We start from the raw sequence: 25,232 nt of genomic DNA, 5'->3' as shown, positions 1-25,232 counted from the left end.
TTAGGGGACAGCATAGCTAGGCTGCCAAGGGTCAGAATTCAGGCCACACGCACACACACACACACACAGACACACACACACACACACACTATGTAAGCCCTATGTATTAATAAATGTGCTCAATTCACTCTTGAGCTTCGTGAAACACACTGGGGCTCCTGCTTCCCTTCATGACTGCTCTTCACGGAGATCCGCTGGCCGTGGCTCATGCCAGTGGCATGCGCAGCACAGGGACCCGCGAGCCGTGGCTCGTGCCAGAGGCATGCGCAGTGCAGGCGCACGGAGCCCCGCGAGCCTTGGCTCATGCCAGAGGCATGCGCAGTGCAGGCGCACGGAGACCCGCGAGCCGTGGCTCGCCCTCGGGAACTTCCGGAACACGTGCAAGCGCAGGCCTGAGAAGCGACGGCATCGGGGGCTTTCCATGCAGGCGGACGGCGGCAGCACATCTTTACTAATTTGCTTAAAGCAGCCTTCGGTCCAAACTTCGTTAGTGATTGCTTCAGAAATAAAGGACAGCAAAGTTTAAGATGAAGTCCTGGATCAAGGTCTCTCTCCTGAACTCCAACTTTAAAAGTTCCATAGTCACCTGATGTCTCCTTCGGTGATAACTGTTAATGTTTTATTTTATTTTTTTGGATGGGGGGAGGGGGGGGGGTGGTTACAGGCTTTCTTTCCAGCTTTCTAATGAAGGTGAAAGTGAACTGCACTGTGAGTGTCCGTTGTATCAGCTTGGAAGTTATAAATCTTGCTGGGTTGTAGGTCGTGGGTTGTCTGCGAGGGCAGCGAGCAGATCTGGCTTTTAGGATATCCACAGCGCGTAGCTGCTCTCTAAGAGCAAAGTTAATTCACAGAGCTTGTTTTACCCTAAAACAGGGGTCGGGAACCTTTTTGGCTGAGAGAGCCATGAACGCCACATATTTTAAAATGTAATTCCGAAAGAACCATACTAACTACAACCCCCGCCCTCCTGACCACCCCCCCCCCCCCAAGACCTGCTAAAAGTCCCTGGTGGTCCAGCAGGGGTCCAGGGCTCGCAGACAAATCTTTAATAAAAAAGTAAAAATCTAACAAAACCCCCCCACCCTCCTGACCCCCCCCAAGACCTGCCAAAAGTCCCTGGTGGTCCAGCGGGGGTCCAGGGCTCGCAGACAAATCTTTAATAAAAAAGTAAAAATCTAACAAAACCCCCCCACCCTCCTGACCCCCCCCAAGACCTGCCAAAAGTCCCTGGTGGTCCAGCGGGGGTCCAGGAGCGGTCCGGGAGCGATCTCCTGGACTTGGGCTGTCGGCTGCCAGTAGTCAAAATGGCACCGACCGCCCTTTGCCCTCACTATGTCACTGGGGTCGACCAATGGCGGCGGTAGCCCCTGTGACATAGTAAGGGCAAAGGGCCGTTGACGCCATTTTGGGTTTCAGTAAATTAATTTTGGAGGTCTTGGGGGGCGTCAGGAGGGTGGGGGGTTTTGTTAGATTTTTACTTTTTTATTAAAGATTTGTCTGCGAGCCAGATGCAGCCATCAAAAGAGCCACATCTGGCTCGCGAGCCATAGGTTCCTGACCCCTGCCCTAAAACCAGGACTCTCTGGCGCCCTCGAGGACCAGACTGTCCTGGCTGCCTTGAGTTAACCGCACACACCATTAAAGGACAAATCTAATCCAGGTGCAAGATGAATTACGATATCACAGACCACAATTACACAAAGGTACGCTGTTGTATGGGCCGTGACTGTTTTATTATTAAGGATAATCAGATTGCAATTTCAAGTCCTGGCCATCATGGTGGGTACTTCCCGTGGTGTGCAGCTTCGTAGATTGAGGAGGGCAATAATGAGAGCCCTTTCTGATGGGTAAAATAGCAGCCCCACCCTCAGAAATCAGGCATTTCATTATTACCAAACCTCACCGTGGGTAAGATTGCCTGTGGGGCTCTATAACGCTGTTAATTCTGCCTACCTGGTAAGGAGGCAATCCCAGGGACATGGAGAGGGTAGCGGATAGAGCGCCATTTTTGTATATTGTCATTTGGGAAAAATCACCAACAGAGACAGCAGATGCAAATCTCTGCATTTATTCACACAGGCATTATTTATTTATTTATTTATTTATTTATTTATTTATAAACTTTTCTCTACCGATATTCATGGCAACATCATGTCAGTTTACATTGTAACAGCAAGGAGGAAAATACATTGAACAGGGAGGGGGCTACATAGGATATATAGGAACAGTAAGCTTAGCGAGGGAAATATGAGAACCAGTCAACAACATCAACAACTAAATAATAATAAGGCAAATAAATACTCAACAATAATTATAATTGCAATTACAATCACAACAGTAAAAATAATTGTAATTGCAATTACAATCACAGACCAGTTTCTAACATAACATTGTAACAGAGAAATGTACAAATGACATCAAAGAGCTGGCATGTCAGGAAGGGAGGGAGGCGGAGCTGAGGTTATTGGGGGTACACTTGTTTGAACAGCCAGGTCTTGAGGTTAGCTCGGAATTTGGAGGGACATGTTTCGAGCCGTAGGTTAGCGGGTAGGGAGTTCCAATGAGTAGGTCCAGCTATGGAAATAGCTCGTTCCCTTGTGGAAGTGAGGTGAGCGTGTTTTAGGGTGGGCACATGAAGAGTCCCATTCTTGGAGGCTCTAATGAGTCGCTTCGAGCGTTTGGGTTGGAATGGTTCTTCAAGCCAACTGGAATTGTGGATGTGTATGGCTTTGTGGATTATGGTGAGGGTTTTATAGACGATACGGGAAGGGATAGGGAGCCAGTGCAAGTCTTTGAGGATGGGAGTAATATGGTGGTATGTGCGGGCATTGGATATAGTTTGTGCTATTGCATTCTGCAGTAGTTGGAATGGTTTAAGAGAGGTGGAGGGGAGGCCTAGAAAGAGTGGCCTGTTCTGATCACATTCAGCTGCATTCTACTGAAGTGCCTTGATGCTGGCAGTGTTTTCACAATGCTTGTATGCTGATGTATAAGCCAGGCTCACCTACTGTGGAAGTTGATCGTGAGGTTTTATGTCACTATTTATGTTTCATTGTATCCTGCCCAGCTATACAGATTTTAAATATTTTAAATAAATAAATAAATATAGTATGCATGTATGTAAAAAAAAAAAAAAAACTCCAAACACAAGCAAGTGAAAGTAATCAAAAATCACAAAACCCCAAAGTGCTCTCACTCAAAAAATGATTTTAAAAAATTGTTTGCATAATTATATTATACTGGACCTAACAGGCATAAAATAAGAATTAAAAGCCCAAATGAAATGTTTAGAGCAAGCTTTTAAGTCGTATAGGGCTTGCTGATATTCTGAGGTCTTTTGCTCCCTTATTTTTAATGCCTGTTTGATCCAGTGTAAGATAATTATGTAAAAAAAAAATTTCTAATTTTTTGAGTGAGAGTACTTTCGGGTTGTATGCATACCAGGTTAATACATAAAGTTCAGAGAGATTGTAACTAATTGTACAATACATAGTTACATTTTAAAAAAGTGAAAAAGTCTGAAAAAATATTGTGATTTAAATATTCAGTATTTTGCCATCTTTCAACCAATTTTTAACATTATATGGTATCAAAGTGAGGACTCTTATACTTAGTACTACAAGACATGTCTCTGAAATGTATATATAGAGAAATTTGTAACAGGACATTTTGAAAGCATAAAATCAACTTAGGAGAAAGAACTACAGACGTTTTGGTGTACTTTTAAAATCACAATTTTTTTTTCTGCTCATTTGACATAAAACACACCCTACTGCTAAAAGTATATAATTAGCAATGTTGAACGTGAAGCCCATCTTCTACTTGCTTCCAACCAAAAAAAAAACAAACAGTAAATAGCTGGCCAGACTTTCCCCCTTTCATCCCTCCAAGTTAAGCAACAGGTGAGATAGGCCTAGGTTTCTCAATTCTGTTTCAGTCCATTTCATACTAAGTTTCTTGAATCAAGCCTGTTTGTAGAACAGAGCAAGGGGAACAATTATTCTGGGTCTCACGCATGGATAGAGGCCATGTCAATACTGATAAACAACAGTTCCCTGTACGTACCCGGATCAGTCCAGACCATGGGTTAAGCCCCCGTTCCAGCAGGTGGAGACAGGCTTAACCCATGGTCTGGACTGATCCGTGGTACTACAGGAATGAAAATTATCGGGTAAGAACTAATTTTCCTATATTGACAGATATAGGTATTGCTCAATGCTTTTGCCAACTTTGTTTTTTCAGCAACCCACTAACTTGATTCCATAAACCTACATAAGGATAATCACAAAAACAAAGTCCATTATGGGATATTATGTCCTTTTCCAACTCCCATGAATTAACTAAACACACATTAGAAAACCAAATTGTAGTTGATGGCAAAAATCAATTCATTTTTTCTCTCCCTTTTCTGCTTTTGCTAGAAGTCAAGTGGCCAGGACAGAAAGATTATTTGTCTGAGACAGATCGTTCCAAATTAAATCTGCCACCAATTACTTCTAACTGACTGACTGTGATCCTTCTTGGGTTTTTCTTAGCAGCATTTGCATCTGGCTGAAAAGAAGCAACAGAGGTCTACTCATCAAGTCTGTGTCCAGCTTGAGTCTGGGCCAGAGCAGAGCAGTAACAAAGAAGGGAGCTAAGGATGAGCTTCCTGAATAGACTTGAAAGGCACTGAATTATTTTGTCAGTGCTCCTGAAGCCTGCCCCATTTTGCAGAGACTATAGGGCACGCTTCAGGGAATGTGAGGCTTTGGGCACTGCGAGATTTGCACAGCCTGGGGCAAGTGAACACAAGACTGGGCCTGCAGGTTCTGGCAGCCAGCAGGACTTCCAGGCAGGGCACAAGGATGGCAGAGTTCGAGCAAGGTCGGTGTCCAAGCAGAGGGCCTGGGAAGGTGGAGATCAAGCAAAGTCAGTGTGCAGGCAGAGGATCAAGTTAGGCAGAGATCAAACCCGAGTCCAAGGCAATCTGGGTCAGCAACAGAAGAACAATCCAAGGAGAGGCTGACTGGAAGGGAAGGTAAGGTGGAGCAAGACAGAAGAACAAGGCAGGGTGGAGAGACAGGGCAGAGTGGAAGAAAGGCTAGAAAAGACTGTCAAAAGCAGGTCCACGAAAAGTCAAGGCAACACGCACTGCAGGCATGAGCACAGCAGAGGACCTGTTGCTGAGGCCCTGCCTGGTGGCAGATATATGTAGATAAGATGTGATGTCATCATCCAGCACCCCAAGAATCCCAGTCGCAGGGCTATGAGACGTGATCCTGATAGCAGGACATGCTATACAGAGCCCTTGGATGCTGCCCGGAGTGGGACGCTGTGCCAGAAGTGATTGGAGGTAAGGGGCCTTACACTACATTTCCCCACACTGTCATTGGAAGGTAGTAGCATAGTGTCTCTGCAAGGTTTCTAAAATACTTTGAAAGTCAAACTGGCTGAAAGAAAGGTGACAAGGTTTCAAGAAGAAGCAATGAAAAAACCATCCAAAACGCACACAATTCTTTTCAATGCCTCCTGTCTCGGGAAGCATACCAACAAGCTTCAGAGAAAAGGCATCTGCTCAGGGGTCATTCTCTTCTCAAAATCAGGAATGTGCTGAGGCCTGGAGCCAGAATGCATTAATTCCAAAACCAATTGAAGGGGCCCCACTCATGAGTCCAACAAAGAAACAGATTTCATCCCTATAACCCATAATTAGGTGGACAGAGATCCTGCTGACTGACCCTGAGAAATTACTGAAAGAAATACGTTTTTTGCATCAGTAGGTGCTCTGAGAATTTTCAGGATATTGATTGAAAACATGAAGCTTCAGCATGAACGTTATGTGCCATCCTCTGCCTTTGCATAACATTAGAAAATGGAGAGAAACTATGTTGGAAATCTGTACCAACAGGAAGTGTTTTCTTCTTTGCTCGCAAAACGTTTTCACTTATCCCATGTGACCTTCCTGTTGAGATTCCAGGGCAGCAACCCTAGAGGGCTAACTTTCTCTTCCTCCTATGCTGGCTGGGTAGGACAGCTTCCTCCTTTTCTTGTTCTGTGTTGAGCAGAGGACAGTTTTCCCCTTTTTACTCTTCTTCCTCATTTGCAAGTTTAGGTTGGATCAGCTGCTCCTTCCTCCTTCGCCTTTCCAGGATCTCCATCTCTCCTCCATCCATGTCACCATTTCCCCCTATTCTATCACACCCATTCCTTTTTTTTCCTTACTCACGTAGCAGATTTCCCGTTTTGATGTTTTATCCTAGACTAGGGATGTTTCAGCTCTGGGTTCAGGTCTGGATGGGGAGGAAGATTTCTGGGGCCCCTGGCATTGTCGATCACAATCTCGGTGACCACTTCACACTCTAGATCAAGTATCTCCAAGAGGGTGCTAGATTGAGAAAAATAAGAAGAGGAAAGCCAAATTAGCAAAACAGGGAGAATCAGGAATCACAAAAGGTCTATCCATCCCCTATTAAGTCCATACAAAAGTCAAAGAAAACACTGAGTCTGTAGTTAGTGTTCAAATTAAAGACAGTCTTAACTGTAATTTAAAGAAGAGAATCCAAGTCAAGAATACAAAAATAAGAATCAGCATACATCCAATGACCAATAAAAGCAAATGATTTCTCTGTCCATCTTTATTCCATTCACTTCCCGTCTTACTCTTGCACCCTCATTCTGCTTGAAAATATCTTCACCAGTGAGAGTGGGATAACTAGGGTGTAGTTCCAGTTCTGCCATGAACTGGGCTGAAAGAAGAAAAATATCCTCAAGCAAAAACACTAAACTGGGTTCCAAAAATCAAACTCTTCAACTTTAATCCAAACTCTTAAAAATTCAAGTCTCTTGAGTTATTGGTTCAAGAGTCTACATCCTTCTCCTCACCCAATCTGATAACTGGTCGAACGGGTCAAAGGATCTTTGTCCCAGCCCTTGCCACAGACACTGGTCAATCAAAATCCAAAAAGTCATCTCAAAAATCTCTTCCTCAATACCTCTTTGGCAAATGTTTGAATTGCCTTCTATGATATCCTGGGGACACCTCCAGTTCTCCAACCACCTTGCTTTGAGATCTTGGGGGCTTTCTCTTCAATCCTGTTTCTATTGAAACCCTTGGGGAGGTTTCAGCTCCTCGCTCTTCCTCTCACCAACTCTGCTCCTAACCCACTAAATTACTGGGCATGCTCCAAGGGTATTTATAATCACAAAAAGTCCGTCTCCCAATAAGGAGGGGTTATATCACTGGGAGGAATCAAAAAATATCAAAACTCCTCCTCCTGCGCCTAGATAGAAAAATACCATCTAGGGATTATGTTAGTGACCTGGCATAGCCTCATCACACTTATTTGCTCTTATTTCTTCTCTTCTTTTCCTCTTGCTTGCTCTCTTTCTCTCTTTACCTTGTTCCCTCTGGCAGACTCTTCTCTTCCTGTAACCCTATGCTCTCTCTCCTTTCCCCTCCTTGCTGGTTTTCCTCACTCTTCTGTCTATTCCTCCCTTCTCTCATTGTAATATCTCTTTCCCTCTCCTCTCTTGCAATTTCCTTTCATCCTTCTTCCTTGTGCTAGTTCAACCCTTCTCCTTGTTATCTACTGTTCCCTCCTCCCCAGGTCCTGCTTTTGTATCTCCCTCACCCTGATGCCCTCCCTCTAGCTATTAGAAGTGGCAAAAGTCATGGAGGAGAGGGAGGAATGGGATCTTCCCATAGCAACAGCAGCAGCAACAAGGTGAAAGCATCAGGATCCCTACCCAAACAATAGCAGCACTAGAGATTCTGGGGGGTAGTGATGGGCGAAGGGATGGGGGCTAGGGATGGGAGGATGATCATGTGGCAATGGCATCAGAAGCTGCAGGAGGTCAAAGGATCCCATCAGCAACTGTATTGCAGAGACCTCTTGAGGGGGAAGAAAGATTCCTTCCTTCAGCAGCGACGTCCGTAGCAAAGCCCTCAGAGTTGAGGAGCGGATCGCACTACAGCAGAGGTGTCAATAGCAATATCTGGGATGGGATGGGGCAGAAGAAGGCAGAGCCCCTTCAGTTTTGCCCCTGCACAGAACTAGAACTCAAGAGTAACTTCTGGAATGGCCCAAGACGTTTTTCATTACCATCCCAGTCCATGTCAGTTCATTTTAAGCACTTGATTATAGTAATTGGTGTGGTTCTATATATAGTTGATGTGCCCTATCTAAGCATGCCTCAGTTGATGGTCCAAAATTACTTGGTAAAGTACTATAACTTGTATTAAGCTTACTATTAGTTGCATGATTTTTCTTTGTATTTGATTGTTCTTTTTTTCAGAATGAGGCTTGGACCCCCTTTCTTGGTCTGGAGTAGCCAGGACCTCCTGCCTCCAGACAATGGAGACCAGGAACATCAGGATGACAGAACTGCCATGAAGACTGCAGCAGAACACAGGCAAGGAGCCTCCCACCAGGGAGATGTACGGCTGGACAGTGAGTATACTTGATTCCGTTGTAGGAAATGTTAGAAAGGCCTGTGCATATATGTCTGGCCTGCAAATGTGAACTTGCCGCTGTCTGTTTCTAGTGCAGGCTCATGTGGCACTGTCCATTTTGTACAGTGAGGCCGACCAAGTTGATTGTCTGAATTGTCATCTGTGATGTATGCAGGTAGTTGTAGGCTTCATGCCTTTGCAGTATTACTCTGGGAGAAGGGAGGGAAGGGCTCCCATTCATCCCTTGTTTCATGTTCACTCTTTTATTCTTCAACTGCTACTAGCTTTCCTTTTCCGCTTTATGGAATTATTTAGGATCAACAAACAAGTTGTGGGTGATATCTTTTTATAGGACTAACAGTGCATCAGTGAATAGCTTTCGAGTTATCCTCTCTTCCTCAGGAGAATGAAAAAACAGTAGAGGGTGTGCAAGCCAAAAAATGTTGTTTTGGTTTGTTAAGGGGAGGTTCTCATCCAAATTCCATTCTGTTGGGGGATTATTATTATTTTTTGTTTAAACAACAGTGCATTCTGTTTCTGAATAGCATGCTTTATTTGCAAATAGTGTCTGCTATTCAGAAATAGTACGTACTCAAAACTACAGAATAAATAATGAAATGTTATGATTTTTAACCATTTCATTTAAAAAAAACCCCACCATGAAATGATATAGATTGTCACTGACATTATCTCTCATTTCAAATGAAAGCACATCCCTAAGAAACAGTGCAGTTACGCTGCCCTAATGAAAAGAGGATGACTATCCAAAGCTAAGTAGCAGATGTATTAAGTTACTTCCATAAATATGTCTCACCTACAGCTTGTTTTTTGACCTTTAATTCTACACATCCAAGCGCACTACCCTAACAGCACTAGATTTCACTAGTTACAGTGCTGACACATTGTCAAATGTTCTGTTTTCTCCTGTCCTACTCTTGTTTTCTGTTATTGCTTCCTGTCTGAGCCTCTCCCATTGTCTGTCTGCTTTCTGTTCTTCTCCCCTGGAATTTGTTTACATAGCATTTTGATAATTGTTATCCTAGTCCCTTTTTTTTTCTCTTCTTTTTCAGCTACACAATGACATGCTGCTCTCACAGCTATGAAAGCAGCTGTGAGAGCTGTAGGGGGAAAAAGCAGAGATGTCTTAGTCTCTGACCCTTCAGTAGCAGCAATGGTGGTAAAGGAAGAGGAAGGAAGGGAGCCATATCCTACCCCATTCACCATCCCGTGAGCTGGCATAGAAGAGGCTGCATGTTTAAATGTTTTGATTTATTTTTCATTCTGTCATTTATTTTTTATTTATTTTATGTATGTATTTATTCTATAAATAAGATTTTGTTTGCTGATATATTTAGCGTGTGCTCTCAGTTCCTCTGTAGCTGTTTAAAATTGTGACAGGTATGCAGGACATTTATTTAGTTCATTAAACTTTGATTTCTCGCCCTATCCTCTTGGCCCCAAGCAAGTTACAATAATTATAAATCCATACCAAATATGTTAATTGCATTCTCTGTAGTGATATCATGTGTGTGTGTGCTGTGAAGGAGGGATGTCAGTTATACAGGCGGAGCAACTTATATACTTGTGAATAGATTGTAAATACTGGTGCTATGAGTAGATCTTGCTTGATCATCTAGCAGTATAGAATATATGTCTTTTATTGTCCATGCAATTTTGTGGATCCATAATTCTATGGAAGTGTGCTATGTGTTAGAGAAGATTAGATATATATCAAAGAATTCACATGTATACAGAACATGTGTGTAGTTCAAGTGTGATATATGAAAGAAAGAAGCAAAGATGTTTAGGAAATAAAAATTATACATCTAACAGATCATGTTATTGTTGTAGGGAGTTAGGTGTTCGTGTAGGAAAACGTACGGCCATTCCATGAGGCTAGCTCTTTAAATGCGATTTCTGAATCTTTAAAAACAGAGAGATATTATTGAACATTTCTGTTGCTATATGATCTGTTTTGCCCCATGCAAAAAAAAAATAATTGTTTTTGACCTGTCTGTAAAAATTGCTCACGTATGAAGCAATGGGAGCTGTGGTGATGTACCAGTGCTCTCATCTAGAGCTAACACCAGCCTCAAGCAGGAGGGAATATATGTGGTCCAAGGACTGACAGAGGTGAAGGGAAAATGCCTCTCTATTTGGGTGAATGGGTACTTGTAGGTAGGTCTGTGTGCTTCACATGTACAGAGGCAAAATTTTAATTTTGGTTTGTTAATTTGTTTTGTAGGTCACCTACATCCATTTGGTTTGTTTCAAAAGAAAAATAAATAATGTATTCATTTTATTCATTCATTCGTGTACCATTAAATTCAATGGGGGGAAGCACTGCAGACTATTTTGGGCTCCAAAATTGGGATTTTCTAATCAATTCTAATGAAACTTGTGGGAAGACATCATCAGAAGGGGGAAAGAACTCCAAGGCATGTAGAGTGTGGCAAAATGAAGCCAAAAGTGACATGAATAACCTGAAGCACCATACATGGGCAAAGGGGGTTCAAGCAGGACACGAGTTCGCCAAGCCATCATGAGCGGAGCAAGGAAGCAGCAAGAACCACACCAAGGCTTCCAAAGGGGGCATTAACAACAGTGGCATGAACCCTTGAAGGAAGCAGAAGAGGCAAAGTGGCACCAGCATCCTGAGGTACCATGAAAAGGGGATGAAGCAGAAACGTGGCTGGGAAACACTCCAAGGCATTGATAAAGGAACAAAGCAGCACAGACAGTGGCATCAACATATCAAGGCACCATGAGAGCTATAAAGCAACCCCCCACAGTGGCAAGAACACCCCAAGATGTAGAGTCTGGGGTATGACAGCAACATGCTCAAGGTGCAAAGACTGTCTATGGCAGCAAAGCTGAGAGTAAAATAATGACCCCTAAGGTATAAAAAATATAGCAGCAAAGCAGCTGTCTGACTTCCTGTTGAAGCACTTGCCATGTGTCAGATATAAATAAGAGAATGATCTGACATCCGTATCATTTTTGAGACATAAGCTTTTGCTACATTGCTTACTTAAAAATGATCTTGCTTCTGGGTGGAATTTTGGATTTTTTGTGAAATTTGCTTTCCGATTGAAACTTTTGCCACAATCAGAACCCGACAATGGCCTCTCATCAGTGTGGATTTTTCTTGATAATTGGTGAGGTTTGTTTTATAAAGAAGGCTTTTCCCATATTCTGTAGATGAACTCAGTCTTTTCCCTTTGTTGATTTTCCAGTGTTCCGTTCGTTCTCTCTTCTCACATGCAGAATATGCAAACAGTCCTTCCTGTGCATGTTTTCTGTTGTGCCTGCAATTTTTCCTTCTGACTGAGAGTTTTGCTGTAGGCTGTATATGTATACTGTCTTTCGTCAGTATTGGATCTCTATTGTGATTTCAGAGTTACAGGATCCCCGAGGAACAGCTCCCATAAATCCTCTACACATCTTATTCTGTTCTATGATTCTCTGCTCTTCCTCTGTGTGAGCGATATTACTGGCACTTTGGTCATACACCGGAGCATTCTCAGCTGAATGTCCTGCTGAATTTCTTTGCTTTTCTTCTGAGATACATTTATTCCTACACAGGAAGAAGTATCCTCTCTGTGTCTTTCTGGTAACAAGTATTTATTTCATTTATTTTAAAATGTTGATAACCCACCCCCTCCAAACATTAATTGGAATAATCTGAATGAAGCGGCAGTTACTATCCTAAAGAATAAACATCTATACAAAATAAAAATAAACTTGCTGAGCAGACTGGATGGACCATTTGGGTCTTTTTCTGCCATCATTTACTGTGTGTTAGAAGCAGAAAAGAGATGCAGTGGGAGGAGAAACTTGTATTTTTTGATTTGGAGATAAAACACACCAGTAAAAATAAAAGGTAAGCAGGATTGGAGAACTAGGTTGAGAACCTATAGACATACAATGAAAGAATAAAATGGACACAGAAAAGAGATGGGTTGGGAGTAGAAACTTGTATTTTTTCAATATTTTTTTACATTGGACTGTGGGGACATAACTCCCCAGTATAACAAAGAAAGAAAGGGTGGAAAAACTAGGCTGGGATCCCAGGAGGAACAACAAGTAGGCATCAAAACCCCCAAAGTGTAGCATCTGGGGTATGACAGCTAGGCAGAGTAGCAGCAAAACCCTCAAGGTGATACATCTGGGACATGGCATAAGGCAGAGTGGCAGCAAAACCCCCAAGGTGATATATCCGGGACATAGTGGCTAGGCATACCGGCATCAAGACCAATGTTTTCATCAAATTGGTGTCAACCTTGAATGATGAGGATTCATGATGGCCCCTGCCATTGAGAAGACACATTCACTAGGCATGCTGCTTGGTGGGTAAGAGAGAGAATGCTGAGCCACCTTGGGTAGGTCTGGCCAGACTATGGACTCGTGTGCCAATATGCTAGCAGATATGTGTCCATGTCTTCAATGAGCTTTGTTAGACAGTGTGTAACAGAAATTTCTACTTGGGTTTCCTTTGCTGGGGTGGTACGAGGGTCTCTTATCAACTGCTTTAGCTATGGCCTGAGTTAGAAGAGATGGTTCTGTGGGGGCAACATGGCTTTGGCAGGTTGAGGTAGGGGAAGAAGTGCTCGTAGATAGTGCAGCATCAGATAGGTGGAATTCCAGTGGGTGCCAAACATCTTGACCCAGACGCTTATGAATTCTTCCTGATTCTAATGGAGAAGCTTCCTCGTCTTCATGCTTAGATAGAAATGTCCTATTTTCTTGCATCTCTCTATCATCTCCTTCAGTATTGGATTACCATGTTCCTTGGGCCCCAGCCCCAGGACATTCCGCACTACCAGATGCAGCAAGTGCAAAGCAATGAATACCCCAAATCCCCCATCTTCCATTGCTCTTATCATATTTTTCCCACTCTCCGTCACAAAGAAATCTGCGTGAATACTTCTGCCTCTCTGGTCTAGCTGCAACCCTCCAGCGTCTTTCTTATGGCTGTTAGAATATTGCACAAGGTATGAGAGTTATCCATTACCTGAATGTACGGCACAACCCACCTGCACCCTGCTAGAGCCACTGCCTGCCCCTACCTCAACCAGGTCCCACCGGTGTGCCACCAGGCAGATGTAAGCACGAGTAGTGTTTGCACTGGAGACAAATATCGATGGTGACATGCACACTACTTATAGAAACATAGAAACATAGAAATGACGGCAGAAGAAGACCAAACGGCCCATCCAGTCTGCCCAGCAAGCTTCACATTTTTTTTCTCTCATACTTATCTGTTTCTCTTAGCTCTTTGGTTCTATTTCCCTTCCACCCCCACCATTAATGTAGAGAGCAGTGATGGAGCTGCAACCAAGTGAAATATCAAGCTTGATTAGTTATGGGTAGTAGGGGAAGTAACCGCCGCAGTAAGCAAGCTACACCCATGCTTATTTGTTTTACCCAGACTGTGTTATTCAGCCCTTATTGGTTGTTTTTCTTCTCCCCTGCCGTTGAAGCAGGGAGCTATGCTGGATATGCGTGACGTGAAGTATCGGTTTTTCTTCTCCCCTGCCGTTGAAGCAGGATATGCATTGAAAGTGAAGTATCAGGCTTATTTGGTTTGGGGTAGTAACCGCCGTAACAAGCCAGCTTCTCCCCGCTTTGTGAGTGCGAATCTTTTTTTCTTCTCCCCTGCTGTTGAAGCAGAGAGCTATGCTGGATATGCGTGAAGTATCAGTTTTTCTTCTCCCCTGCCGTTGAAGCAGAGAGCTATGCTGGATGTGCGTGAAGTATCAGTTTTTCTTCTCCCCTGCCGTTGAAGCAGAGAGCTATGCAGCTACTCTGCTCATCTTAGCCAGCTGTGCCTGTATGTGACTATGGCACTGGTTGTATGGGGTGGGGATAACCAGCCTACTCTATGCAGTCCTGAAGAGGATTTTGTAATTGGAGGCTAACACATGCAGCAGACGCTTAAAGCCCATGTTCCCACTACCTGCAGGGGCAGGTCATCCAGGGCAATCATTTCCCCAATGCATCTCATTACTGCTTTCGAAATGCCGAGACTGCTGCTGTAGGGGTTTTTTACACCAGAATGGAACCATGGAAAAGCACAAGTCAATTTCTGGGTTTTGTAATGAAGGGGGTGAAACAGTTTCAAAGGCTTCCAGTCTGAGACCTTGTCATCAAGTGGTAGATTAAAGAACTCGCGTGGGAAGCCTAAGGCTCGGGTAATCATGTCTACATCTAGATCAACCTGCCTCGTAATCTCAGTAGCCCTTGCATTGCTGTTTCGTTTTCTTTACACTCCCTCACGAACCCTCTACTTGTCAAATCAAAACCTTCTCAATGTTCCCCCCCCGCACTCTGACAGAAACCCATGAAAGAGCTTTCTCCATTGCTGGCTCCATTTTTTTTTTTTAAACTCCCTGCCACCCGAGCTGCTAGATCACAAGCTGTTTATAAAAAAAAAAAAAAAAAGCTTTTGATTGTTAATTTCTCCTATTAGCCTTTTGGCTGCAGGCCCAGGCTCCATCACCATTGTAACTTTTGTATAAGTTTGTCTTTTTGAGTTTTGTTGGTGCTTTTAATCTGTTTTTTATTATGCATGTTGCTTTTAATTGAGAGGGTGCAGGCTGCAAATCATTTTAAATAAATAAATAAATAGATCATTGGAAGAAGAAAGTATTAAATTTGTTAGGAGCTGGGGTACATTCTGGGGAAAGGGGAGCCTATTCCATTGTAAAAACCAGGCTGCTGGCACTGACATATAGAAAGGAGATAGAGCAACTTTTAAACTAGACCATGGGAGAATGCCACCATTCATTCAGAAGCACATGGTTTAGAAGGGGGAGGTATCTTCCAAATATACTTGCAAAACAGGGAAATTAGAATATCCCAGCAGAGAAGTTGTGTTTATGGCTGAAATAGCCCAGACGGATGTAGACAAATAGCAACCAGATGTGAATGACTCTAAACTGCCTGTAGCATTTGTTAATAAGCAGGCCGTGAATACAAAGAGAAATGGAAGTACAAATAAAAAAATCTACTTTAGAATGTCTGCATGTGAATGCCAAATGTCTGAACAGTAAAAATTGATGAGTTAGAATGTATGGCATTGAACGAGGATGTAGACATTATAGGCTTTTCAGAGATGTGCTGGAAGGAGAATAATCAATGGGAATCGCTGATACCAGGGTTTAAATTATATCAACGTAACAGGGCAGATTGAACTGGTGAAGGGCCATGGAATTATATGTAAAAATGGCATAGAGTCAAGCATGATAAAAAAAAAAGTCCTGCAGGAAACAAAATTCAAATGTGGGAAACTTATGGATAGAAATTCCATGTGTGATGGGTAAGAGTGTAGCAGTGGGTATACATTCCCAGCCACCTGACCACCGTGATGAAACAAACTAGGAAATGCTAGCTAAAATTTAAAAAGCAGATACATTTGGTAACAATAATAATGATGGGAGATTTCAGTTACCCTGGTATTGAGTGGGACAATGTCTTATCAAGATGTGCTAGAGAGGTTTCCATAAATGACTGCTTCATGGAACAGCTGGTCCTAGAATCAATGAGAGGGGCGGCTACGTTAGATCTAGTCCTCAATGGAATACATGATCTGCTATGATCACAATGCAATCAAATTAGAATTTTTTTTTTATATTTTGCTTTATTAAAGCAGATTACATTCAGGTACTGTAGTTATTTCTCTGTCCCCACAGGGCTCATAATTAGAGAGAGAGAGGGAGAGACTTTATAAGACTTGCATATGTCAACTATTTATACCACTGTAGGAGGGTCAACTAGTAACTGGAGGTGAGGTTTTGGTGGTGGTCTAGGGTTTGGGGGGCAGTTTTTCATGCACAGAGGTACGAACAGCACGGTACACACAAGTGAAGGTTTGATGTGATTTGGAGTGAGGAAAGATACACAAAGATGAGATTTGTACATTGTACTCTCAACCTAGTTTGATGCACTCGCTACCTAGCTGCTATCAAGCTAGGGTGAGAGTACATTGTACAAATCTCATCTTTGTGAACCTTTCCTCACTCCAAATCACATCAAACCTTCACTTGTGTGTACCGTGCTGTTCGTACCTCTGTGCATGTAAAACTGCCCCCCCCCCCAAAAAAAAATCCAAAACATATATAAAAGTTGCAAAATAAAAACACCTATTTTCATATATGGTAAGCACAAACCATAAGCATTTCAGAGAAGCACAGACTGGGAGACTGGCAACTACATGACAAATGAAATTTAACTTGGAAAAGTGCAAAGTGATGTATATAGGGATAAATAATCCCAACTACAGGTACTCAAGGCTGGGTTCTGTATTGGGAGTCACTAGCCAGGAAAAGGAGATTGGGAGTCCTTGTGGACAGTATCTTGAAATCCTTGGCTCACTGCACGGTGGCAATCAGAATGATAGGAATGATCTGCAAAGGAAGTGAGAATATAATGGAAAACATCATATATATGGGTCCATTGTGTGACAGCATCTTGAGTATTGTATGCAGTTCTGGTTGCTCCATCTCAATAAAGACAGAGGAACTGGAAAAGGGACAGAGAAGAGCAACAAAAAAAACGATGCAGAGGATGGCACAGCTCCCCTATGACGACAGACTGCGTAGGCGAGGGCTCTTCAGCTTGGAAAAGAGACGGCTGAGAGGAGACAGGATAGAAGTGCATAAAATCAGGAGGTGGGGAGCAATGGGTAACATTTGTTATCCTTTCAAATAATGCTACAACAAGGCCATGGCTGAAAAAACTAACAACCAGCAGATTGAAAACAGATCACAGAAAGTATTTAGCACTCGGCGCAAGCTGTGGAATCTGTTGCCAGGGGACGTGATCAAGTCGACCAAGTTCCTAGAGAAAAAGTCAATGACACATTATTGGTCAGGTTGATCAAAGAAAGATGTGGAGGTAAGTAACAGTAATTACATCTACTTTATGGGGGATCTGCCGGGTCTTTGTGGCCCGGATCGGCCACCGCCAGAGACAGGATGCTAGGCTCGAAGGACCTTGGTCCGATCCAGCTGATGCGCTTAAATCCCCTTTGATAATTCTGGCTATTGTCTGAGGGTAAAAATTATCCACAGGCTTTTCCCTGCTCAAGATGTTTGAAAATGACTCTGCTGATATTTTGGAGATTATCTGTGTCACAGGTCACACAATCTGCCATGGTTTGAAATAGCCCAGTAACCCACAGGCGCCCCTTGTTATCTCAATTTCTCCAAATCTGAGTAGGGCGTGGAAGCCCCTGCCATTGGGCCGTGGGTGGGCAGACGTCACGGGCAGTGACACTTATTGCACGCTAAAGACTGTGGCTCCTCGGCAGCTGCAGTGCTTTGCAACTTTCATTAAGTCACCCAGCAACAGGATTTCTCTGCCCTCTTACCTCAGGCCGACACGTCACTGACACATTTGCTCGTATTATGGTTCTAGTTCCGTTTTATAATATCGAGAAGGTGAAACTACAATTACATAGCTTGCTCATCATCACAGAGCTACAGTTCCTGAGCAAATTTGCACTAAATATATGCAACGCAGTCATTATTCCCATGTAACTGAGTGAGCAACGCTAAATTTAAGGGAGTGACCACGGTTTCCTGAGCCTGCTTGGAGCTAGATATTACCAGCTGTACACAGAATGTTGTTCAGCAGACGTTACAACTGGAGTGAAAGCCCTGATATAAAGTCACTAAAGCAGTGTACACTTGCTGGCGCTTCTGATTTATCTGCGTGCGTTATGTCAGTATTGCAGCAAATGGCATGGAGCGAGAATGCACACGGCACCAACAGCATCACAAATGGCATTCAGGCCGATAGCAACGGTTACATGGAATAGACTTAGGTTTGGGTACTTGCCAGGTACTTATGGCCTGGATTGGCCACTGTTGGAAACAGGATGCTGGGCTTGATGGACCCATGGTCTGACCCAGTATGGCAATTTCTTATGCTCTTATGTTCTTATGATACAGTAAAAATCGCGGGAAAGCACACGCACAGGCCACTCTCCTGTGCGTGCGATTCAGAAAAAAAAATTATTCAAATTAGGGCCGACGGTAAAAAGAGGCGCTAGGGACACTAGCGCGTCCCTAGCGCCTCATTTTTGACAGGAGCGGCGGCTGTCAGCGGGTTTGACAGCCGACGCTTAATTTTGCCGGCGTTGGTTCTCAAACCCGCTGACAGCCACGGGTTCGTAAACCCATCGCCGGCAAAATTGAGCATCCGGTTTTCAAGCCGCGGGCCGTTTTACTTCTTTTTTTTTTTTTTAATTATTTTTAACTTTTGGGAACTCCGACTTAATATCGCTATGATATTAAGTCGGAGGCTGCACAGAAAAGCAGTTTTTACTACTTTTCTGTACACTTCCCCGGCGCCGGCAGAAATTAGCGCCTACCTTTGGGTAGGCGCTAATTTCTGAAAGTAAAATGTGTGGCTTGGCTGCACATTTTGCTTTCTGTATCGCGCGGGAATGACTAATAGGGCCATCAACATGCATTTGCATGCTGCGGGCGCTATTAGTTTCGGGGGGGTTGGACACGCGTTTTCGACGTGCTATTACCCTTTACTGAATATGGGTAAAGCTAGTGCGTCAAAAACGTGCATCCAAACGCGGGTTAACAGTGCGCTCCACCAGAGCGCACTGTACTGTATCGGCCTAATTGTTAGGAATAGACCGAGCATGTTTTGGTAGTGGTGGTCAGAGCACTAATGCACTGTTACTATTTCAGTGGCTGAGACCACGCCCAGCTGAAGAAGCACATCCCCTCACGTTGCACTGCCACGGGACAACGATCTGTGCTGGTTCACTCTGGCACTTTTTTGTGTTTGCTGTTCAGACATCTTTAAACCAATGAAAACATTATGTAAATCTTCATGAAGTTTGCTTTGGTGAAAAGATCCCTTTTTTTTTTACCCTGTACCTTAGCTATATCATAAAGATTTGTGTACATTTCTAAAAGTTTGCATACGTTAATGGAATTTCCATGATAGAAGGTCAAAATGCGGACTTTCTGTTCCTACGAAGTCTCTTGAGGTTTGTTGGGTGAAATCAGCAGTTCCTCCCAGGTCGTGGGTAACGCGCCCATCCGGAGTGTACACTGCAGCTCTTTGAGGCCTGCTTGCTGGTTCACGGATAGTGCTGTGGAAGATGCGCCTTCATTTCCCAAGCTACGTCTTCTACTTCCAGGAAAAGGAGTGAGGAACCACAGTCATTGCTCAATAGCAACACCTGATGGCCCTGCTGTATGGCCCCCAGCCGAGGACTGTCACTGCAGGGACTGAGCTAATGGGACGATAAGGTAAAGTGCGCTCCGGCAGAGCGCACTCTTAGCCTGCGTTTGGTCATGCGTTTTCAACGCGCTATTTTTACCGCTTATACAGTAAGGGGTAATAGCGTGTCAAAAAGCGCGGCCAACCCCCCCGAAACTAATAGCACCTGCAACATGCAAATGCATGTTGATGGGCCTATTAGTCATTCCTGCGCAATAGAGAAAGCAAAATGTGCAGCTTCGCCGCACATTTTGCTTTCAGAAATTAACGCCTGCCCAAAGGTAGGCGTTAATTTCTCCAGGCACCGGGAAAGTGCACAGAAAAGCAGTAAAAACTGCTTTTCTGTACACCCTCCGACTTATTATCATAGCGATATTAATTCGAAGGCCCCAAAAATAAAAACAAATTAAAAAAAAAAAAAAATCTGCCTGCGGGTTGAAAGATGGACGCTCAATTTTGCCGGCGTCAATTTTCCGAACCCGTGGCTGTCAGCGGGTTCCAGAACCGACACCGGTAAAATTGAGCATCGGCTGTCAAACCCGCTGACAGCCGCCGCTTCTGTCAAAAAGGAGGAGCTAGGGACGCACTAGTGTCCCTAGCTCCTCCTTTTACCGCGGGCCGATACTGAATCATGCGCCCAGGGCACTGGCCTGTGCGCTCATCGGGAGAGCAGGCGCTCGCCGGCTCTCCAGCACTTCTTTCTGTATCGGCCCGTAAGTGAGATGGCAGGAGGACAGGACATAGAGAGGGGAAAATCTCCCGGGTAGTTGCAAATGAAGGTTCGTGGGACTTGATCCCAGCCCCATTTCTAATGGACTTGGAAGCCCTAAGGATCAGAAGGAGACTGCACAGCTACTAAATTAAAATGTCCATTATTTATTCTATTAAGAGGTGAAACAATATGAGACATAAGGGCAATGTTTTCTAACACTGAAGCCCAAAGCCAAGAAAAATTCCGTTAAAAATGGCCTACGGCACCTTCTATTAGAGCCCGGGAGACAAATGAATCGTGGCACACGGATCTCACTCCTGCAAGAAGGCTCAGCTTTCCTAAAAAAGGAAATCTCTCATTAAATATGAATGCAAAGGGATAACTCTTTTTTTGTTTTTGTTATGACAACGAGCAAACCTTACAATAGAAATGATCACTCTTAGCTGGTTAACCTATGAGTCACCACAGTTCTGCTTCCCCCTTCCTTCTCTGGCTCCAGTAACCGGTCACAGAGACGGTCATCAAGGGCTTCATAATGGAAAGCACTGATCTACACCCCCCCCCCCCCCCCCCCCCCCCCCGATGCCTGCCGTTGCTGGCAGGAGCTTGCGTGGGTGTCACAGATTTGGGCAAGGCTGGATCTCCTGGAATGTCTGTAGAGTGAGGAAGGGAGAAAAAAACAAAACGAAACCCTGAGGAGGGAATGACTCTGCCTGCTAAGTAATGCCAAGCGAGGCCGAACGTGAGCCGCCTCACCGGCATTTCTCCGCATGGAAGCTTACAGCGGATCGGTAGCTCAGGGCCGGCCCTCTCTGATTGAAAAACTGCCCATCCTCACGGCGGGTGAAAATTCATGACCCCCGTTGTTCTACGCTGCACGTAATTTTCTGCACATTTCCTGGGTGCAGTGCCCAGGGCATGGGCGCATCATGGGAGGGGGAAAATAATGCACACCGAGGAGTTTGGTTTTTTTTCCGACCCGCACCCGTTATTCCCAAAGGGACAAAGAACATGCGTCCCTGCGCGCGTGCTTTTTACCGGGGCGATAATCAAAGTGTACAGCCTGTGGATGATCAGTGCCGGCAGACTTTGTGGGCAGTGGAAAGAGGAAGACTATTATGCACTGAGTGGCGAAGCAAGCAACAAGGCTGTACGGAGGTGGAGGGCAGATGCTGACATCTGGAGACCCAGGTCAGACACAGAGGGCAACGTAAACTCCCCACTGCTGAGCCCTCCCTCTTACCAGTTCTGTTGAGGCCTTCAGCCCTGACCCTTAGGTATTCATCACATATAGCACTTTGTGACTTTGGGGAACCAAAGCTGCCTAGCAGTAATCATCTGCTTAGTGATTACAGCATTTAGTTCAGCTGAGAGCCTGTTTTGATGTGTGAATCCCGTTCCGTCCCGTCACATTGGACTAAGGGAGTATGATGGGGTTTGAATTGCCTGTGGTGTGTGCAATGCCACGGCAACTCAGTGGAGCATCAAACCCGGGCACTCAAAATGCCAAACACAGCAACGAGCTCTATTTCCAAGCATCCATGGGTATGGGGGGGGGGGGGGGGTGGGGGGGGGTACCTGCTCCAGCCCCAGGTAAAAGTGTGCGGGGAACAGAAGAGGAGTGAGGAGTGAGACCAGAGTGGACAGAACACAGAGAAGGACAGAACACAGAGTGGACAGAACACAGAGTGGACACAGAACACAGAGTGGACAGAACACAGAGTGGACAGAACACAGAGAAGAGCTGCTCTGCTCCCTAATCCAGCCCCTTCCTAATGTAATCCCCTTTGAAGTGCTGAAAAAAAAGTGCGAAAAGCGGAATATTCATCTAAATAATCCGGCACAGGAGAAGGGAACATGGCGTGGACAGAGCAAATAAACAAAGAGCAACTCTGCTTCCCAATCCAACCCCTCTTCTTCTGTTTGTCACCTCCTTGCCCCCTGCGTTCCAGATGGACGGATAATTGAGCATTTACTGAACTTCTAACCTGCTTCTCTCTGGTAATAAGAGAAACTGTACTATATTATCAAAATAGTTTTGGATCCAGTACCTGCAGCTTAAAAATAGAAGGCAATTGTATGAACATGAGAGAAGAAATGGAAATCATCTGAACATCCAGTATTTTTTTTAGGTGCTGTCCAGGTCTGAACTTGGAATCCCACAGTCTTTTTTGCACTTTTACTATTGTGATGAATCATTGAGCTTATTATATTCAGGTCGTATTGGCCTGTCGGGGCTCTGGTTATGCCCCCCCCCGGGCACACGGCTGGTGTTGGTCGCATTAGTCCCATTGCTTATGGAGCTGCTGCAGCCAATATTAGGCCCTGCAGCATCAGCAGCTCTTCTTACAGAGCAGGGGCCCTATCCAAGGCTCTCCACTCACTCCTGTCTGCTCTCACTTCCTCCGTGGCAGTGGTGACGGCGGCAGTGACGCCCTGGGCTTGCTCTTTCTGCTCTGAGACCCCCCACCATCTTCAGCGACACTGCATCCTCTCAAACCCGCTGTATCTCCCACCTCTCTCAAGGCCTCCTACTGCTCTCTCTCTAATGCTGATCCCCTCTCATCTTTGGGTGATGACAAGAAAAGGGGAAAAAAAAAACCAAAGTCAGAGCCTTGCAGCCTGCTCCTTCCCACCCAAGGAGCACTTCTGGAGCATTAGGTGGCAGCCCACTGATACCCCTAACCACCAGTGTAAGTAAAAACTTCTTTTTACTTATGTCAGTGAGTGCGTGAGCATGTGTGTGCCAATGTGTGTTAGAGTGTGAGTGTGTGAGGAAGCATGTTTGTGTCAGCGAGCCGGCGTATGTGAGCGTGTGAGTATGTCAGTGAGCATGCGGGTCAATGAGCGTGTGTTACGGTGCGAATGCGTGTGAGCGAGCGTGTGTGTCGGTGTGAATATGTATGTGAGCGAGCGTGTATGAGAGTGTGAGTGTATCAGTGAGCATAAGTGGATATGAGAAAGAGAGAGAGAGCGAGCAGAAAGTCTGTGCGTACCCTCCCACCCCCAACTAATCCATGATAATCTCAGGGTGACAGTTTTAATTATTATTTCATGGGTCTGCTGTTTTCAATATTTTATTGGTGTTTGTAAACTTTTACAAATTTTTATTTGTTTTTAATTATTGGATAATCTATTCATTAGCTGTTCTGAAATATTTATTCTATTAGTATAGTTTTGCTATTATGATTGTTGTTTTTATTTCTTGATTTTATGGTTTTGTTTTATGAGGCATGGAAATGTTTATTTTCTTCCATTGTTGCACTTCATACAGAGTCTGGCTTTTTATGTTATGTTATACTTATATGCTGCCTTCTTTAAACTAATTATTGTAGTTTACAGTTTGATTTTTGTCCTCAGATTTCTATTTATGCTTTATAGTCTCTTTTTTCTGTAGTTGATAAGGGTCTTTCTGTTTTCTGCATGTGTGACCGAGGTGCAGTATTCTGGCAGCATGTGCTGTTTTTGTAGGAATCTGTCTCAATCTAACTTGTTCTCTTTTCCTAGTAGGAGGTATATTGATGTTCTGAGGCCTGGTATAACATTTGCAGTTGCCTTTAAATAGCTAGGGTTGTTACTGTTTTGACTGCTGGCAATTAGTGCTGTTTTGGATAGGAGGTTTACTACTGTATATTATAATTGTAATTCAGTTTACTCGTGGCTTTCTGAGGGCTTGCCTATACCCGTGTGTTACAATAGGCCTAATACCATGGTTTGCAAGTGTCTTTTTGGAAGGATTTTCTGATTGGCACCAGAGCAGTGCATGTAAATATAATATACATAATCACCAATATCCAAACAAAGAGAGGAAACAATCCAATTTCCCAATAACCACTAGCAAAAAATTATTTAACAAATATTTGTAACAAATTTGTAACAAATAATTTTTTGCTAGTGGTTATTGGGAAATTGGATTGTTTCCTCTCTTTCAGGCCGATACAGTAAAATCGCGGGAGAGCGGGCGATTCAGTATTTTATTATATTAGCGCGTCCCTAGCGCCTCTTTTTTGACAGGAGCGGAGGCTGTCAGCGGGTTTGACAGCCGACGCTCAATTTTGCCGGCGTCGGTTCTTGAGCCCGCTGACAGCCACGGGCTCGGAAACCGAAACTTTCGGGACCTCTGACTTAAGATCGCCATGATATTAAGTTCGAGGGTGCAGAGAAAAGCAGTTTTTACTGCTTTTCTGTGCACTTTCCCGGTGCCCGGAGAAATTAGCGCCGACCTTTGAGTGGGCGCTAATTTCTGAAAGCAAAATGTGCGGCTTGGCTGCACATTTTACTTTCTGCATTGCGCGGGAATAGGGCCATCAACATGCATTTGCATGTTGCGGGCGCTATTAGGTTCAGGAGGGTTGGACGCGCGTTTTGGACGCGCTATTACCCCTTACTGAATAAGGGCTAAAGCTAGCGCGTCCAAACGCGCGTCCAGATGCCGGCTAACAGTGCGCTCCGTTGGAGCACGCTGTACTGTATCGGCCTGATTGTTTGGATATTGTTAATAGTGAGGGGCGTGTGCTTCTGTTTTGTGATTAAATATAATATACTTGTCATAAGTGATTTTATTTTACCTCAGAAGACTGTACTTTGTCCTTTTCTATGTAAAATCTATTATTATAAATTAATAATTTTAATTGTGTGTGGGGAGGTGGGATCTGGGTAGGTGGTGCAAAGCTGTAAGGTTTGCCTAGGGTGCCTAATACCCTTGCACCTTGCCCTGCACTTTCTGGTTTAGGTAAAAGTACAATAGTTGCTAAATTGTGTTCTACTTCCCACAATTTCTTTCTGCAAGCTTCCTCATACATTCTTATAAGTTTGGTAGCTACATCTAGCAAA

This window comes from Rhinatrema bivittatum, chromosome 3 (assembly GCF_901001135.1).
Source record: "Rhinatrema bivittatum chromosome 3, aRhiBiv1.1, whole genome shotgun sequence".
Lineage (NCBI taxonomy): Eukaryota > Metazoa > Chordata > Amphibia > Gymnophiona > Rhinatrematidae > Rhinatrema > Rhinatrema bivittatum.
The sequence above is the reverse complement of the archived record's forward strand: the minus strand, read 5'-3'. Positions refer to the sequence as shown.